The following is an 18,412-nucleotide window of genomic DNA, read 5'->3' as shown; positions in this document are numbered from 1 at the left end:
TAATGCTTGAACTGGACTGTGATAAGAAACTGTTTTGTTCACGTTATATCTTCATACTAATTCAAGTTCTCACATTTCTAAATAATTTTTTGAATATTAAAGATGCTCAATAAATATTTTTGAAAATTTTACTTTAGATTCCAAGAAGAGAGTCCTGTCTAGGTCTGAGGGCTTCTAATGTCTGAGAATGGAACTCACAAGAACAAAGTATTTCCATATACAATTTCCAAAAATAAAAGTGTTTAAAGTGATGGGCACCCACTTATGACATCTAGAACTTTTTATTTTTTCTATTCCAGGTAGTCAACAACAATTGCAATAGAATCACATTTTCTTTTTCCAGGAGTGGATCAAAATGACAGAGTACACAGTCTCATGGTCATTGCCAAAGGTAATGGGGCACCTCTGCTTAGCATTAGGAGCTTTTACTCCCCAGTTCTTGCCTGGATCACTGGGAATCAACCTTGTTTATAGACAAGGAATTGTTCATTAAACAAAACAAATGAACAAATCCCAGGCTCACACTTTGATGGAGCTACTCTTTGGCATTCACAAGTTTACAGGATTAGCTACAGCCATCAGTGAGACAGAACCTTTCTGCACAAGACACTGCAGCTCGTCAGGGAGCCTCTGATCATTCTGATCCCGTTGTCTGGCAATCCTGACCTGCTCCATACACTATATACCCTGTAATGTATTTCTTCAGTGGGCAACAGTCCCTGCAGAGGCCTGTTCCACAGCAAGAAGAATGTGACAGTGCGTTGTAAGCAATGGAACAGAGTATTATTGTTGCCAGTTCTTCCAGAAGCATATTTGCTCATGCAGATTCATCATGTGTAATAATTAAATGCAATTCCTTTGTTTCTGACTACGTATTATAGTTTGGAAATGCATGATAACGTTCAATTAAAAATAACTAACAAAACATATACAGAGATCCTTCAGCTGGCTAAATATTCTACCTGAAGACAGATAAATTAAAATAATTTTCATCTCAAATCTAGAATACACTTTTTAGAAGTAAAGAGCAGAGAGTCTTTCATAATAAGGTAGCTTGCCACCTTATGGGCATTTTCTGATAAGGGTGTGTTATAATATTTAAAAGTGTCATCCTAATGAATGGTTATAGCAAGGTTGCAGGATACAAGCTTAACTAATATTCAATTGCCTACTTATATACCAGCCATGAACAATTGAAAATTGCAATTAAAAACAGGAGATTTGACTTTGTGTGGTAGGCACACAGTGTAATGTACAGATCTTGTAATATAGACACCCATATCTAAAACCTATATGTTCATGTTGACCATTGTTATCCCAATAAATTTAATAAAAAATAGAAATAAATAAAGTGCATTGGGGAAAAAATAAAGCAAGAATTGGGCTTTCATTCCTCTTGTTTTGATACTTGCTGTAATTGACAGAGACATTAAATTCATGCTACAAAGTGCATGTGGCTATTTGCAGTAGGTTCTGGTAAGGAAAATCAGAAAACATTGTTTATAGTAAAACACATGCAAAGAGTTTATCTCAGTTATTCTGCACAGCAAATATTCAAAATTGCTATAGTCGTTATAGTTCATTTTCTTCATTTTCAAGTTTACTTGTTATGACTTAGGTTTATGATTTGAAGTAATGTAATTCTCAGTTGCCTCAATTACAAAAGACAGAAGAGGAATAAAGGGTAATACTTAAAAAATATACATATGTGAAGTAATACAGGAAAATTAGATAGATCTTGATCTATTAATAACAACTAATTTCTATGTACAGTCACTTTTCTAATTTATAAAGTTATTCTTTTATGGGAAGTATGTCTCTCTTTTGAGCAGGTAAGGCACATACACAAAATAAGAAAAAAATAAGGCAAACTTATCTTCATCTTCTTAAATATTATTATCCTGGCATTTTATATTAAACAAAAATCCCTTAATAGCATCTATTAAAGCATCTTAATCGAGATTTAGCAGTGAAATCTGGATATTTACACATTGACTTTGATTCTCAGCTACCAAATTTGTAAAGTAGAAATATTAAAAACTCTTCTGTCCACTTCACAGAATGTTATTGGAGAATTAAAATTTTTTTAAAAAATTGAACATTTGCATGATTATTACTTAATTTTTTGGTCAAATACAAAATGTTTGTTAATGACATTACCACTTATAGGAAATACATATCAGTTGAACAAGTTTTAATCATGTAAAAATAGGCATTTATTTTGAAATGAGTTTATATGACATTGCATTTTCTTTGACATATATATATAAAGAAACAAAGCAGTGAGGCTGGTTCTTTATGAGTTTTAAATCTTTAATGTACTCATCTAATAATTAATATGTTTAATATGTGTCAGGTCTTGGTTGGTTGCTGATGATACAAAGAGAAAGAAGGTGTGGCCTTAATCTCAAGGAGGTCACACTCTACGGTGGGAGACAACCATAATTATTTTTATAGAGAGTGAGGCCATCAGAGCCACGTGTACCCAGAACTTCTGGGCACATGGAGATAGAGGCTCCTGATGCAACTGCCGTGGTGGCAGTGCCATTATTAAGGAGATAGCTTTTTTTAAAATTTTATTTATTTTTTAATTGTTTGAAGTATTACAAGTAGTAGTACATATGTTTCCTTTTTTTTAAAAGGAAAGAAATGGGGAAAAAAGAGATACAGAGGCAAAGAAGCATTGAATAGACTGTCAAACTACAGCGGGAAGGCAGGGGAGGTTGAGGGGGGGTTGTAAGAGATCAACCGAAGGACTTGTACGCATGCATATAAGCATAACCAATGGATACAAGACAATGGGGGGGGGGGCAGGTAAAGGCATGTACTGGGGGGTAGGGGAGGCCGGGGGGAAGTCAATGGGGGGAAAAAAAGGAGATAGCTTTTGACCTGGGTTTTGAAATACAGGTAAGGGTTTCACAGTTGGAATAGAGTCTGGGGTGATAAGGGTGTCCTAATCAACAGGAGCAGACTGTGCATGCAGTGCCCAGCAGGTCTGAGGCTAGTATACCACATGCCTGATGATCTGTCTTGTTTTTAATTTATATATTGGAGTTAAAAAAAACTGAAGGTGCTTTCACTAATTGGGTATCTGAAACTTCTACTACAGGATGTTTACCAAATGAATCACTATTGCGGTTCCTGTTGTGGTTGAATTTTCTGTTTTTAAACTCAAACCCCTAGAGCGAAAATGTCACTTATGTTCCCACAGGTCATCTCTTCGGTGTTTGCTACGAATTTCATCTTTCATTTGGACCATGACCTGGAGTCTCCACTCCAGTCTTTGACCCATACACCACATTATAATCCAGAGGTATCATACTGCAGCTCAGAGCTTTTATTTCTAAAGGATAGATGATCCTGTGATTCCTCCACTCTAAACTTTCAGGCGTTCCCCCTTGGCCTAGCAGATTAAGTCTTCCTGTGGGGGACAATCCTCTTCACAAGCTTTCTTTCCAACCTTTTGCTGAACTCATTTCTTTCTACTTTCAACCAGGTCCCCTAAGCTGGTAATATCATCACGAATTATTCATTGTTCCCCTATATCCTATTCCCATGCCCAAATCATGCTTTTGTGCATTAAATAACATAGCGTGTTAAAATAAAGGTAACTGTCCAACTCATGATTTTGTGCATGAAACAACATAGCATGTTAAGATAAAGGTAACTTGCTATGGTTGAATCCCTGGGTGGGAGGGGATCAGGAGAGGAAGTTGAGGCCATAAAGATAATAGGTACAGACCAAATGAATTGCAAATGCTGTAATAAGACATCTTGGTTCTATACTGCACTCAGAGTACTTCTTAGACATTTGGACTCTTTCAAAGTATTCCAAAGAGGAAAGAAGAATAGCCCACTCCCCAACATGGGTTTTGAGTACATAGCCTAAGGTGGGCCATCACAAGTAAAAATTTATTTGAACTTTCATATTTTTACATTCTACTGTGTATTCTATTAGTTTTAATACTAAAGTGATATTTTAAATTTTTTACTATCAAATAAAATTGAATTTCCTCAAATATGTTATCCTGGGCACATTGCCAGGACTCTTAGGGAATTTATATTTCAGACTGAGAAACAAACCTGGGTGATGGGCAACAATTGGTGGATTTTTCAGATGGTGGTGTAGCAACAAACTGTGGTTCAATGTGTCAAACATAAAGAATGAATTAATATTGTTGGAATTTGAAAAGGTCATTCTGTTGGTGGCCTGGAAGATGGATTGGAGGTATGAGGATATACGAAGAAGATTTGATTGCTCGGGGTATCAATTGGATGGTGATACAGCTATTGAGGAAAATTTCCAGTTTCTGGTTTCAGTATTTGAGTAGATAATATTATTATTTACTTAGAGAGATACAAAAATAGAAGAGAACTTTTAATTTCACACATGAAAGTTGGACAAGAATTTAGGACAAAATAGGTGAAAATATTCTGTAGAAAGATGAATATCATGTTTGGAGATTAAGAGATAAATCTATCTATCTATCTATCTATCTATCTATCTATCTATCTACAATTAGGAATCATATGTTTATGAAAATTAAAATCACAGGAATGGAAGAAAGTGCCCAGAAAAGTAATATAGAATCAGAAGGAGAAAGTGTTGAATAGAAGAAAAAAAAAGGAGGGGTCCACCAAAGAAAGCAGAGCTAAAAAAAAAATAGAAAAAAAGACCTATGAAGGAATGTTAACATTGCCAACAAATTTGGAAACCTCTTAACATCTTTTCTGATTTGATAGATTAAGAAGTCAAGGCTTAAAAATCACAAATGATTACCCTAAGAACCTTGTTTTTTTTTTCTCCATCTTGGTTGAATGTTTTTACCATATTTTATTGATGGTGTTTTGTCAATAACATTTATAGTATTTTATTAATCTCACATGTGCATGGCATACAGCAAAGTGTTTCACAAGACTTTCACTTTAAAATATAGTTTTTTTAAAAAAAGAAACTAATTAACAAGTTAACTCTTGAAAATAAAAGTGGACAACAGCTTTATTTTGGACAGATCAAATTGAAGTGTAACAATAATAGTAAAAAAATTTTAAAGCATAGCAATTATAACCTAAGATGCCTTGCAAAGGGTATTTTCATTAACTTTTCCCCAGGCATTTTTCTAATTGGAAGGTTATTTTGGTGTTTGCTCACTTGGCTCTGGACCTTCGTTCCTTGCTCCTAGAGTTCTCTTTCCCAAGCTTTCTTCCACATCAGTGCCCCAATCCTGCTTCAACAGCACACCCAGGCCCATCTTCTCCAAATGCCCACACTTCAACATCAGCCCTAGAACCCAGGTCCTAGGTGTCAGGAGAAATAGTCACCAATTTCAGATCTGCTTCTGTTATAAGTGGGTGCATCCTGCTGTGAGAGGATGACAACTGTGTACTTTTCAAGGAGAGCCACCTGGCACTCGGGTTTGGTTACATTCCACTTGGGAGTTCCAGGATGGAGCAGAAATAGCACATTCTTGTACTCTGTGTGTCAGAAGGTGGGTGGCTCCCCTGGACAAGAGCCCATTTTCTACACTACTTTCCTGTCCTCTGGAAAACAGAAGGGGAAGCATTTAGAATGCTGCCCAGGGTTATTCTTTAGACATAAAATGCAGTGGGCTGGATTCTTTGCGCTCATTCGCAAGTAATGATTAGCTTGAATAAGGCAGTCTTTGCCTATTCTTAAAATACAGGAGAACCACTCTCTTCGCTTTTGAGAAAACTGAAAGTGGCTGCTTGCCAGAGATTCGTGCAGCTTACTGGCTGGGTGGGTGGAAAAAATAGCACAGACCAACGTGAGGGAAACATCCACTCCCCCTCCTTCCAGCATGTGCCCATGATGCCACCTCAGAAACACTGGACAGATGGTGAAAATAAACTTGGTGGCATTTCCATCAGAAATTAAAGTCTGTGTGCAGCCTTCCATGGGGGGCGGGGGGGAGGGAATCTCAGCAAAGTCATGCACATCTGCACTTAAAAGTCAGAGTGCAATGGCTGAGATTTGCATCTGTGTGTGGCAAGTATGAGAAAGCACATCTGACAATGCTAACGACCGTAGTTCATAGTGATGTAAAGATGAGGGAGGTTCAGAGGAGTTAATTACTTATGTTCAAAAAACTAAATGCTTAGAGCAATTAACTGGCATTCTATAATTAATTTTTAAAAAGGTTTTTTTAGTTGAAAAATCTGATCTTAATATAGACATCAGTAGTTTGAATTCCATCCACAGTTACTGTATTCTGTGAAAATTATCTTATTGTACTAATAATGAGTTTGGAGGCAGTAAGCTACATTCTTTTGACCAGATTTCAAAGAAAATAAATTGAGAGTGCAGGAAAGACAAAGCAGAGAAAACAATATCTTTAATATCTTATCTTGCTTACTACACTGCAGTGAAATTGATATCACAAATGTTCTTGATGACTGAGACGGTTTAGACTACTTTGAATTGAGAGGACGAGATAATATAAAATAGTTCCCTTGTTGGTACAGATTTTCTAGTGCACAGGAATGACATGGATTAAATAGTAACATTTCACTATAATGGTAACTTTTTGAATAAATATCAGAGAGCAATTTGGCGGTGGGGGGTGGGGTTTTTACTCCCATTAATTGAATTTTCCTCTGTAAACAGTTTACTGGCACATAGCAAGACACACCAGCCCTTGTATAGGTGAAGAAGGGAAATATAGTAAACATCCCCCTGGTTTTTCTTGTGTCTCAAAATAAACCACAGGTCACACTTTCCTCCTACTTATTTTGGAATCCTCCGCTGATGTCATGTGGAGGCTGCAGAGAGGGACTCCCCATATTCACTCCACTTGTAAATATGTGGTAAACAACAGAACTCTGAGGCTTTACCTATGAAAGTAACAACTAAAATTCAGAGCTAGAACAAGTTTCCTTAGACAGAATGTTTTTCACATCTGTGAGACATAACAGTAACCAGATTGAATGGATTAATGTTACTAGAGAAAGATATTTTCCTTTTTGAGAAGGTGGAATCACAGAGGCCAATACTGACAAGCATTTAACTAAGCACTGTGCCAAGGGAGGGGGAGTGGGGGCCAGCTGAGGATCAGACTTGCGGTCCCATTGGCAAGCTATCAGTGTTGTGGCACTTTATGCTCTGGGCTACCTTAAACTAAGGCCATTCTATACTCATTTAAGGTAACTTCTCTTCCTCTGATTACAAGTCAAACTTTTACTTACTTATGACTTGTCTTTCTATGTAGGGTCAGAGTTCTGAGTATACCAACGTCAATGTTGAGGACTTGGTGATAGGCCTGTTTGTAGTTCGATTTTGGTTTTATACATCTGTTTGTGAGTTTAGTCACTATGCATTTTGCACTGAGAGCTTGCATTTGCACTTAGACCCTGAAAACATTAGAAGTTGAGCCTGAGAAGCCAAGGGCAAGAGTACTGTTGATGTGAGGGCACTTTGGAAGCCATCAGCCAGTTTTGCTCTGACACTTGTATGCAAAACCATTAGTTGAGAGAAAGACTAGTCATACTTCTGTCATAGCCATTTGAGTTTCTCTTTTTGTTAATTGAACAAAGGTGGGACATTGGTTCTAAAAGTAAAGTTCACATGCTACCAGGAAGAACAAAGAGAGCTTCAGGAAAGCAGAAAAAACAGCCTTCATCATTTATTTTATTTTATTTTATTTTATTTTTTTAAATAAATCTTTATTCAGATTATTACAATTGTTTCTCCTTTTTCCCCCTCATAGCTCCCCTCCACCCGGTTCCCACCCCACCTTCTGCCCTTACCTCCCCACAACTGTCCTCATCCATGGGTGTGTGATTTTTGTCCAGTCTCTTCCTGAACCCCCCCCATACCCCTTTCCCCCTGAGAATTATCAGTCCACTCCCTTTCTATGCCCCTGATTCTATTATATTCACCAGATTATTCTGTTCCTCAGGTTTTTAATTCACTTGATTTTTAGGTTCACTTGTTGATAGATATGTATTTTTTGTTCATAATTTTTATCTTTACTTTTTTCTTCTTCCTCTTCTTCAAGAATACCTTTCAGCATTTCATATAATACTGGTTTGGTGGTGATGAACTCCTTTAGCTTTTTCTTATCTGTGAAGCTCTTTATCTGACCTTCAATTCTGAATGATAGCTTTGCTGGGTAGAGTAATCTTGGTTGTAGGTTCTTGCTATTCATCACTTTGAAAATTTCTTGCCACTCCCGTCTGGCCTGCATAGTTTCTGTTGAGAAATCAGCTGACAATCGTATGGGTGCTCCCTTGTAGGTAATTAACTGTTTTTCTCTTTCTGCTTTTAATATTCTCTCTTTGTCTTTTGCTCTTGGCATTTTAATTATGATGTGTCTTGGTGTGGTCCTCTTTGGATTCCTTTTGTTTGGGGTTCTGTGCGCTTCCTGGACTTGTAAGTCTATTTCTTTCACCAGGTGGGGGAAGTTTTCAGTCATTATTTGCTTCAAATAGGTTTTCAGTATCTTGCTCTCTCTCTTCTTCTGGCACCCCCATAATTCTGATGTTGGTACGCTTGAAGTTGTCCCAGAGGCTTCTTACACTATCTTCAACTTTTTGGATTTTTTTTTCTTTTTGCTTTTTTGGTTGAGTGTTTTTTGCTTCTTTGTATTTCAATTCTTTGACTTGATTTTTGTGTTCCTCTAGTCTGTTTTTGGGTCTCTGTATAATATTTTTTTATTTCAGTCAGTGTATGTTTAATTTCTAGTTGGTCCTTTTTCATATCTTCGAGGGTCTCATTATATTTATCGGCCTTTTCTAGGATATTCTTGAAAAGCCTTATAACCGTGGTTTTGAATTCTATATCCAGTCGTTTGTTTTCCTCCATTTCTTTCATTTGTGATCTGTTTCTTTGATGCCGCATTTTCACTGCTTCCCTGAGTTGGTAGGGTAGATTTGTGTGCTAGGTTTCCTATATGGCCCAGTGGGTCGGCCTCCCCAGTTAACCTGAGGTGGACACTCTTGGTGCACCCCTTTGTGGACTGTGTGTACAGCCTTATTGTAGTTAAGTCTTGATTGTTGTTGATATCACTGCGAGGAATTGACCTCCAGGCCAGTTGGCTGTAAGGATCAGCTGTGTCTACACTGGGAGAAGTTCGGTGCTGGAGACAGCCTTATAGGATTAGACTTGCCAAATTGCAATAGCCTCTGTGCTCAGCTTGGATGGGGTGGAGTCTCAGGGTGGAGCAGACAGTCTTGGCTTCCAGTCAGCCTTGTCCTTGCGCGTGTGTGCGCCTGCAGACCTCTGCCTTCCCCGGCTCCTGAGTCTCCGCCCGAGAGTCCAGATTCCCCCCACAAGAGCGTGGGTCCCCAGGGGCTCGCCTGGAACTGGGGTTCAGTGCAGTCAGAACTGGGGCTCAGTGCAGTCAGGTGCTTCGGACTCCCTTCCACTAGGGAAAGCCTGTGGCAACCTCCGCAGCCTTTGTGCGCACTGGCATGCGCGCGCCTGCAGACCTCTGCCTTCCCCGGCTCCCGAGTCTCTGCCCGAGAGTCCAGATTCCCCCCTGTAAGAGCGCGGGTCCCCAGGGGCTCACCTGGAACTGGGGTTCAGTGCAGTCAGAATTGGGGTTCAATGCAGTCAGGTGCTTCGGACTCCCTTCTGTTAGGGAAAGCCTGTGGCAACCGCCGCAGCCTTTGTGCACACTGGCACATGTGCCTCCAGAACCCTGCCTGCCAGGGCTCCCCCGGGTCTCCGAGTCTCTGGGTGCCTTTCTCTCTACCTGACAGTCCAGACTCCCCCTTTATGAGCCTGGGTCCACGGGGTTTCGCCCGGGACTGGGGTTCAGTGCAGTCAGAACTGGGGTTCAGTGCAGTTGGGGGCTTCCTTCCCCCTTCTGCCAGAGAAAGTCAGCCAGGCTCTCAGCCGCCCTTCCCTCTGTGCGCACAAAGACCCTTTGCCGTACCTCCAATTCTCTGTGAGCTTTTCTCTTTCCTTCTAGTTGTAGAATTTTCACTCAGCCAGCTTTCCTGTGGTTCTGGATGGTGTCCATTCTGTCTTTTAGTTGTAGTTTTGAAATTGTTGTGCGAGGCAGCAGTTTAGGTGCTTACCTATGCCGCCATCTTGGTTTCTCTCCAGCCTTCATCATTTAATACAATCACAGCCAATGATTAATAATGTATGTGTAAGCTGGGCTTCATCTTGGGAAGCACTTGGGAAGCTGCAGAACTTATTTCATTCAGTTATGTTCTAGCCAGTCATTTAAACACATGTTGCAGCAATCATAAAAATACCTACCATTAAGGGCTGGCCTTAGTTTATGTCTCACAAGAGACCAGTCCCTTTGGTTATGTGTTTCTCTCCAGCCTTGAGCAGCTGGAAGGAAGCAGACACAGAGGAGGTAGAGTGTTGGGTTTAATCAGGGTTGGGGTTTTACCAAGTAAGCATGCAAAGGAAGCAAACTGCAAAGAAACTGGAGGTGTCTGCGGGGGAATATGATTGGCCATGGATTTTACCCTGGATAAGGAGGGATGGAGACGGGTGGAGGAGAGTAAAAAAGTGGTTGGAACAACAAGATTGTCAGTATTGGGGAGGCTGAAGGATTGATGGAATAGGGGCACTAGAGGATGAATTAGAAAGATGGCAGGTGGTGGTGGGAAAGTGGGTTGTTTAAGAAAACCCAGGCAAACATGGGTCCAAAACAAACCACTCTCTGACCCTCGCTATGTAACGTTGCAGTATTTTAGCCTTTCTCTCTCTCAGGCTTTATTTTTATTTCTAAAGTGGGAATAATAAACTCTATTTTATTAAAAAACTATGAACATTAAGTCATGTGATGTAGGTAAATAATCTAGCACAGTGAATAGCAAACATTCGATACTTCAGTAAAAGTAAATGTCAACTCTTGTATTTCTATTACAAAGTAAATGCTTTGAGAGCAGGGACCTCTCTCTCCCTCCCTCTCCCTCTCACATAAAAGTTTGCTGAAAGAGAACACAGAGCAGGACAACAGTGAGTCTAGATCATGTGGCTTCTCAGCATTTCCCCAAACAGCTTGGTCCAGGGGTGGGTTTAAGTGGGGCTTGGCGTGAGTGAGAGGAGCTTGAAAACAGCAGGAGAAAGTTGGCAAAAACAAACAGCTTTCTTTTTAAATTTGATTTTCAACAACCATAATTATATGTGAGGGAAACATATGGATCCTGAAAGATCTAATGAGTAGTTTTAAAAAAATACATAGAAAGCACTTAAAAAAATGTATTCCCTCTTTTGAGGAGGACTTGATTGGGAAATGCTTTATGAGTTCCTCGGAGAATGTTTTTTATATATGGATATCATAAGGAAGTGCTTCTTCCGATATTCCCTGATTAGGTAGGTGGAGTCTCTGGAAGTTCTCTGATGAGGTAGACATTCTCTGGAAGTTCACTGCACTTGACCGAATCACTGGGAAGCCCCCCAGGAGGAGGAGGAGGGATGGCGGTGGTTGCTCTGCCCTGTGCTGCAATTTTAAGTTCTGTCTTTGGTAATCAGGTCAATCAACGGTCTCCAAACTTTGTAACCATAATAGCTTTGCAGGGGACATTTGATCTGGTGCTCAGCAATGAAACATACTTGAGACATTTATGACATATGTCTGAGGTACTGAGACAAGTTTGGAGAGAAAAGTGAGAGGTCATTAGGAAAAGCCAGAGCAAAGGACAGGAACAAGTAAATATGAAACCAACAAATAAATGGATGCATCGAACTTCCAGTCATAAAATCCATGTCCTGGAGGGCAAATGTAAAGCATAGTGACTGTAGTTAACTTTACTGTATTATATATTTGAAAGTTGTTAAGAGATTAGATCTTAAAAGTCCTCATCTTACACACACACAGAATTTCGTCACTACATGTGGTAATGGAGGTTAATTAGACTCATTACGGGTGATGATTTTGCAACATATACAAATATTGAAACATTATGTTGTACACCTGAAACTAACATAATGTTATATGTCAATTATATCTCAGTTTTAAAAAAAGATGAATGAATAGAGGGAGTCATACTTTGAGAGAAAATGTTGACTAAGTCAGGGTGGGATTAACCCACCAGGAGATAAGGGAGATGAGGACAAGACGTTCTGCAAGCACAGAGCTCTGTGCTTAGCAAAAGGAGTAGACCTGCTTTCTTTGTGCTTTATGGAGCAAGAACTTTCGGTCACAGAAATGCCAGACTATTCCAGAGAGTTCTTAAAATCATGCACAGAGATGCCTGCATAGTCAGGAGCAGTTGGGATGTGGAGAAGAATCAGAAAATGAAAGGAGGAAGGCATGCAAACAGGGAACCCTAGAGAACTGGGGAGGAAAGGGAAGATGAAGAAGAGCAGTATAAAAAGTAAAAAGGTTAGAATCAAAAGAGACTGCTGAAGGAAGTGCTGAAGGATTCATACTGGGAGAGGTGAGGGTAGAGCTGGCTTCTCCGTGAAGGCACTTAACCTTTTCTGGGAACAGGAATCCTGGCCATTCAGTTGGGCCAGGCCTGTCAGGTACTCATTATGTCTTACATGCCAGTGACTGAGGGTCTTATTACATCAGACTTCAAAAAATATCAAGGCTGCAATAAAAATGAACCCAGCATTGCAGTTTTATGTCTTTCTCCTAACTATTCTGTGTATTAGTCACCACACTGAAAAAGCAGTGAGAAGACAGATGTGCCAAAAGTGGAAGAAAAAACATGTCAACATTGAAAGAATAATTAATGAAAAGTGTTGCTGGTTTAACACCACAAAATTGTTAAAGGTAGTCCCAGTCTTACCCAGTTCTTTGCAAGAGATCTCCACTCCCTGGATCCAGCCACATCTTCTCCCTGTCTGTTCTGACCCTGCCCCAGGTGTAGAAGTTTAATGCAAGCTTCTTTTCCATAGACCTGAGCCTGCTGCCTGACATGTTTGGATAAATCCTCCAGGTATCCAAGTGCTCACTAGCCTGAGGCCTTCCTTGCTATCTTCATCTTTTTCTAATTTTTGCTTTTTGTAGCATGGGTTTTTACTTTCCGGATTCACTGTGACTGAGTCCCGGCCTGAAACCACAGTCTGCCTGGATAAGTTCCCAGTGCACTGCTTCCCCTTCCTGCCCCTCTCTCCTTAGAGATTAAAATGCCCTAACCTCCCCCATCTTCTCCCCCATGTGAGAAAGGGCCCACTCCAGAGTTGGCTGGCTGACGTTCAGAACCAGGTTCCTGATGCCCCACCTTGAGGAAGACACTCTCAAGGGAAACTAAATCTGCAAGCTTGAACGGAAGGGTCAGTTAGACGAGCTGGTTGTGACAGCGAGGGTTAGTCAGGGAACCTGAAATGCAATATTCTTCCTGGCACAGAGGCTTCTGTTGACCTCCAGGCTCTATGACTTAAGACAGTTATGGACAGTTTCCAGACTCCACTTGTGAGTAGGCAGGGGCAAAGCTTCTAATTCTGCTAGGCTGCGTCAGTCATTGGTGCCCAGATAGGTGTGGCTGAGAACACAGATGGCAGGTAATCATTAGGAGAGGTGGGGCTGGGGCTGCGACAGGCTGACATTGACAGCTGTGGTTCTGGTTCACTTAGGCAGACACTCCTTCCCCCAAGGACCCTGCAGGCCACACCATTGTGTGCCATGGTTTGCGTGTGTTTCGTTCTTTCTTGTTATCCCTTAGTTGTTAATAAACTATATTGAAAAATAGCATTGCTAATGTTATTTTCCAGAGGCTTAAAGATATTAACCCAAACCTTTTTTACCTTTTTAATGTAATGTAATTAATTCCTTTTAATCCTCACCCAAGGATATGTTTATTGACTTTAGACAGAGAGCAAGGGAGAGAGAGACACACACACAGAGGTAAACATCAATGTGAGAGAGAAATATCAACTGGTTGTCTCTCCTAAGTGCCCTGACTGGGAACAAACCCACAATCTAGGTATGTGCCCTGACCAGGAATTGAATCTTTCAGTGTAAGGGATGACACTCCAACCAACTGCATCACACCAGGTCCCTTCTTTACCTTTGGATAATTCTTATTTCTGGGCTCTACCCTCCAAAAGACCCCATAGAAGGGGCAGCAAGCAGAGTCAGCTGACTTCACCTGTCCTTGCTTATGACAACTTAGGCTGTTTCTCTTAAAAGCATATCACAAAAATGTTGTTATTTCCTCAGCTCAGGCTGTTTCAGACATACCTCATTTAGCCACTGTTCTTAGACTCAGCCAGGACACAACCATCACACTTGTTGACCAAAGAGACTTCTTCAAAAGCATCACATTTACCAATATCTCTCTCTCTTTCAAACTTGGTCTATATATTTAGTGTTTGCTTATTATCAAGTGAAGCCTTGAATTATCTCTTACATTAATTATTGTTCCACCTTTTATGCATTTGTAATTAAATTATCTCCACTCGGTCTAAGTTTACCTTTTGTAGGATTGTGAACTTCCCTCGTGTCAGTTGGTTAGGATGAAGGGAAGCTGAGAAAGAAAAATGAAAAATGAAATATCAGGCTTTAGGAAAGTAGACAGGGAACTGCATTCACTCTGAGTTTTGCTTCCTTTTATGGATTTTAAATGAGCATTGTTATAACGATGACAATAATTATCATGTACTGTGTACTTACGCTCTACAGTGTGCCAAGTACTTGTTATATCTTTTAATTCCCAAAACAACTCAGTGAGGAAGACATTATGAATACTTTTCCCCAAAACACAATAGATATTTCCTGGTTTAAATCTATACAGATATGTAGCCAAACTGGAATTTGAACTCATATCTCGCTGACCTCAAAGCCCATGATCATGATCATTCTGTTCATTTCCCCCTGAATCTGGAAGTCCGTCAGTTTGCTCCCAAAGGGGTAAAGTGTAAAGGTGGCCTCTTCCAGATGGAGTGAGACTAAGAACTAGGCAGGGAGACAACTTCCCAAGCTGAAGATAAATGCACATATGTTCTAAGCCACACGATCTTGTGCTATGAGGTGCCTGTGTGTGCGTGTGTGTGTGTGCTTATTCCTCTTTCATTATCCCTTAGCTGCTAATAAACCACGTTTAAATATTCAGGCTTTATTGAGTTTATGCTACGAGTAAGTAAAGAAAAGATAAGACAACCATAACTGGGCAATCAAGCTAAGGAAGACCAGTTTCTCAGTGGTTATGAGAGTTAGCCAGAGGTTGCCAAGGAGAAGAAGAATGTCAGGAAAAAAAGTTTGTGCCTGCAAGAGTTGGCTCCCTTCGCTTCTATCAGGATGCTTCTTCTAATGTCTAGAACTTATTTTTAAAAATTTAGCACTTTTTAAAAAATTTAATTCTTTATTGCTTAAAGTATTACATACCGTATGTATCCTTTTCCCCCCATTGACCTTTCCCTGGCCGTTCCCCCCCCCCCCAGCACATGCCCTAACCTCCCTACTGTCTATGTCCCTGGGTTATGCTTATATGCATGCATATAGTCCTTTGGTTGATCTCTCACTGCCCCCTCCCCCCCCCACCCCCGCCGTCTTCCCTCTGAGGTTGGATGGTCTGTTTGATGCTTCTATGTCTCTGGATCTATTTTAGTTAATCAGTTTATGTTGTTCATTATAAATTTAGCAGTTTTTATGCATCTCTTTAACAAGAAACTTCGTAAACTACTTTAAAGAAGAGACAATTTTATTATCCCTTTTAAGAACCCATTATGTTTAGCATGGTAACTTGTCCCATGCAGATGCTCAATAAATAATAAGGGAGAACAAGTCTGATAAAGGAGGGTGTTTGGGCACAAAGAAAGAAAATATAGCACATTGAATGTGCTACAGTGTAATTTTGAGATTGACGATGAGATATGATGTCACTGTTTTTGGAGTATATTCACTTAACATATATAAACTAGTTGAGTTTTTAGTTGCTTATCAATTACATGTCATTTAACCTTTTATGTTGTATCATTTAGCAGTAGGCCACTAATCAGAATTTCATTTAGCTTCCAACTGAATGGTGTACTGAGACCCAAATGGATATAATTTCAGGAAGGTGTTTTACCAAATTATTTTTTACCTGAGAAGGATATCAACAGAGCAGTTATTTGTAGCTTCTATTATATTGAATGCTTTTACTTAATTAAAACTGTGTCTCTAGTTTAAAAATTATTTTAAAAAAAATGTTTTCTTGCTAAATAAGACTGTTACATATACAGGAAAATGAACTCTGTCCACTGATGCACCCTGAGGAGAAAAATGTCCTTCCATAAATTTCAAATAAAATATTATTATGTTCCAATGTACTATCTTCTTCTACTGAGAAGACACCTAGTTCTCTTAGAGAAGTCAAGAACAAACAGCTTTAAGTTTAAGGTACACTTGGTTCAAGTTTCTGATAATGACTAACACTGGGACCAGGATGGCCCAATGAGTAAAAACAAGAGGAAAAAATAGACACATAAAACAAACAAATACATGACCTAAATAAAGACACTGGCATTCTAGTCCCAGCTTTGCCACTGTCTCCCTTTGTGGGTCTGGGTCCTGCACAGTGCAAATCAAAAGACTGAAATTCCTTTGGTTGACCAAAGGACTTGTATGCATGCCTATGAGCATAACCAATGGACACAGACACTAGGGGGGTGAGGGCATGTGTTGGGGGGTGGGAGCAGCCGGGGAGAGGTCAGTGGGTGAAAAAGGAGACATATGTACTACTTTGAACAATAAATAATTTTAATTAAAGAAAAAAAAAAGAGAGAAGAGAGCTAGAAAAAAAAAAAGACTGAAACTTGCCCTTCTCACCTTCTTGGGAAGATGAAAGCTAGTACCATGTGGATCTGGTGGGGCTGTGTTAAAGGTCAGTGTTGTAAATCAATTATATTGAAATAATCACTCAACCCAATAGGTAAATCAGGGTGGGTGACCATGAGGCTTGTCACCTACCAGTGAAGGGAGGAGCTAGCATGTCTGCTCACTGGTGGTGGTGGAGGTACAGTAGGTTTGTCTGCCTTAAACTTTTCTCTTGTCAGTGGAAGAGTCTCTGTAGGGCTTCTTTCTGAGATTTTTGTAACTGCTGCCATGCTGTTTAGGGAATGGCCTAGGATTTGCAAAGAGACTACAATTCACCAGTCTCATTTTAAATCATACTCTAAATCTTATGTTCCACATGAGAAGGCAAAATAGGAATTAAAATTTGCATCAGTGTCACTGGAGATATATTTTTATATATTAATTGGTGATTAATAGTCATTTTTTTGGTTGTTGCAGTTATTATTTCCTGACACATTCTCTATTCAAGCAATTAATCCATGAGGCATTGAAGAACAGAAAAAAAAGTGAAATTTTTGGCTTTGGGGATCTTCAAAGTTAAGGTCAAAATGTAAGGCAAAGCTTGAAAGAATTTTTGATCAACTAGGGTTAGTTTTCCCAATTATAGAGTCTAGACTGGGGAGGCGGATGGCCTGGGGGAGGCCATGGCCTGAGAGGTTGGCCGATTCCCTGGAAACCCTTCTGCTCCGTCCTCCTTGGCCCGAGGCCCAGGACCTGGGAGAAGCTGGGAATCTGAGACGGTGGAGCCTGGTGCTACCTTTCCTAAGCAGGGTTGGGAAAGCAGCATGGCTCAGGAACAGAGGAAATGTCATGGGCAACATCCAGGCAGGTGAACCTCCCTGGGCCCCCACACTCCTCGGCACGAGGAGAAGTAGACCATTTTCCATGCTGCTGAGAGCGGTGTCAATGTGGCAAAGAAAGCCAGAAGACCTCAAAAAGCTTGATGGTCAGTGTGCGACCGATGTAATAGGAAAATGTGCGGACCAATAGCCAAAATATAAAGCTATTGAGAACACCCATTGATGTCCTGGTCCTTTGTCAGCACCCCCAGAAACTTAGATGCAACCACGGTGGAAAGTCATAATTGGATGAAAATTAAATTTTCTCCCCTGGGGGCCTATGGTCTTGATACAGAAATTAATTGCAGTTATAGATTAATACAAATGATGCACTGACACATCTGATGTTGGGGAACCCAATTAGTATCCACAGAACAACTGTATTGACATTCACCCAACTCCAGGGCAACACTGGGTGCTGTTGTTTCCTTTTTCTAGATGTGTTCAGCTCAAAACCTTTTTTATCCTATTGATTTTCATTTCTGATTTCTGGTGAGTGGTGTTTTGATAAGTAACTAACAGCTGCTCTCAGTATTAGTTGAGCACTCTTGTTTGTATTAAATAACAAAGGTCACATAGATACATACCTTATTACCTGAGGCTACTGAACTGCTTCTTTTACACATTTACTTCTATCATCTTACAATTCAGGAAAAAGAAAAAGAAAAAACAAAACATGGGGACAAGTTTTAGAATGGTATGAATCATGATTTTTGTGTTTAAAACCTGCTCTTTTGTTAGTACTATGAAGAACTGCCTTCAAAACGAGTTGTCTTCATTCCTTTCTAGCTATATGGTAAAATATCAAGTTCCTGTTATTTTGAAGGCTTCTTTTCCCTACTGGCAGACAGCTGTGGGGGA

The 18,412-nt window shown here is 40.0% G+C and overlaps 1 protein-coding gene across 1 annotated transcript in view; it reads right to left on the bottom strand.

The window, feature by feature from the left end:
* KLF12 (KLF transcription factor 12) overlaps nt 1-18,412 on the bottom strand; it is a 675,261-nt gene that overhangs the window by 601,210 nt on the left and 55,639 nt on the right. Inside the window, exon 4 of the mRNA XM_080660594.1 lies at nt 14,351-14,403. The gene's annotated coding sequence lies outside the window, so the exon portion shown is untranslated. The remainder of the gene's footprint in view (nt 1-14,350; nt 14,404-18,412) is intronic.

The sequence above is a fragment of the Plecotus auritus genome, assembly GCF_963455305.1.
Source record: "Plecotus auritus genome assembly, chromosome: 3".
NCBI classification, from domain to species: domain Eukaryota; kingdom Metazoa; phylum Chordata; class Mammalia; order Chiroptera; family Vespertilionidae; genus Plecotus; species Plecotus auritus.
Note: the sequence above shows the minus strand (reverse complement) of the source record. Positions and strands in the feature narration are given on the sequence as shown.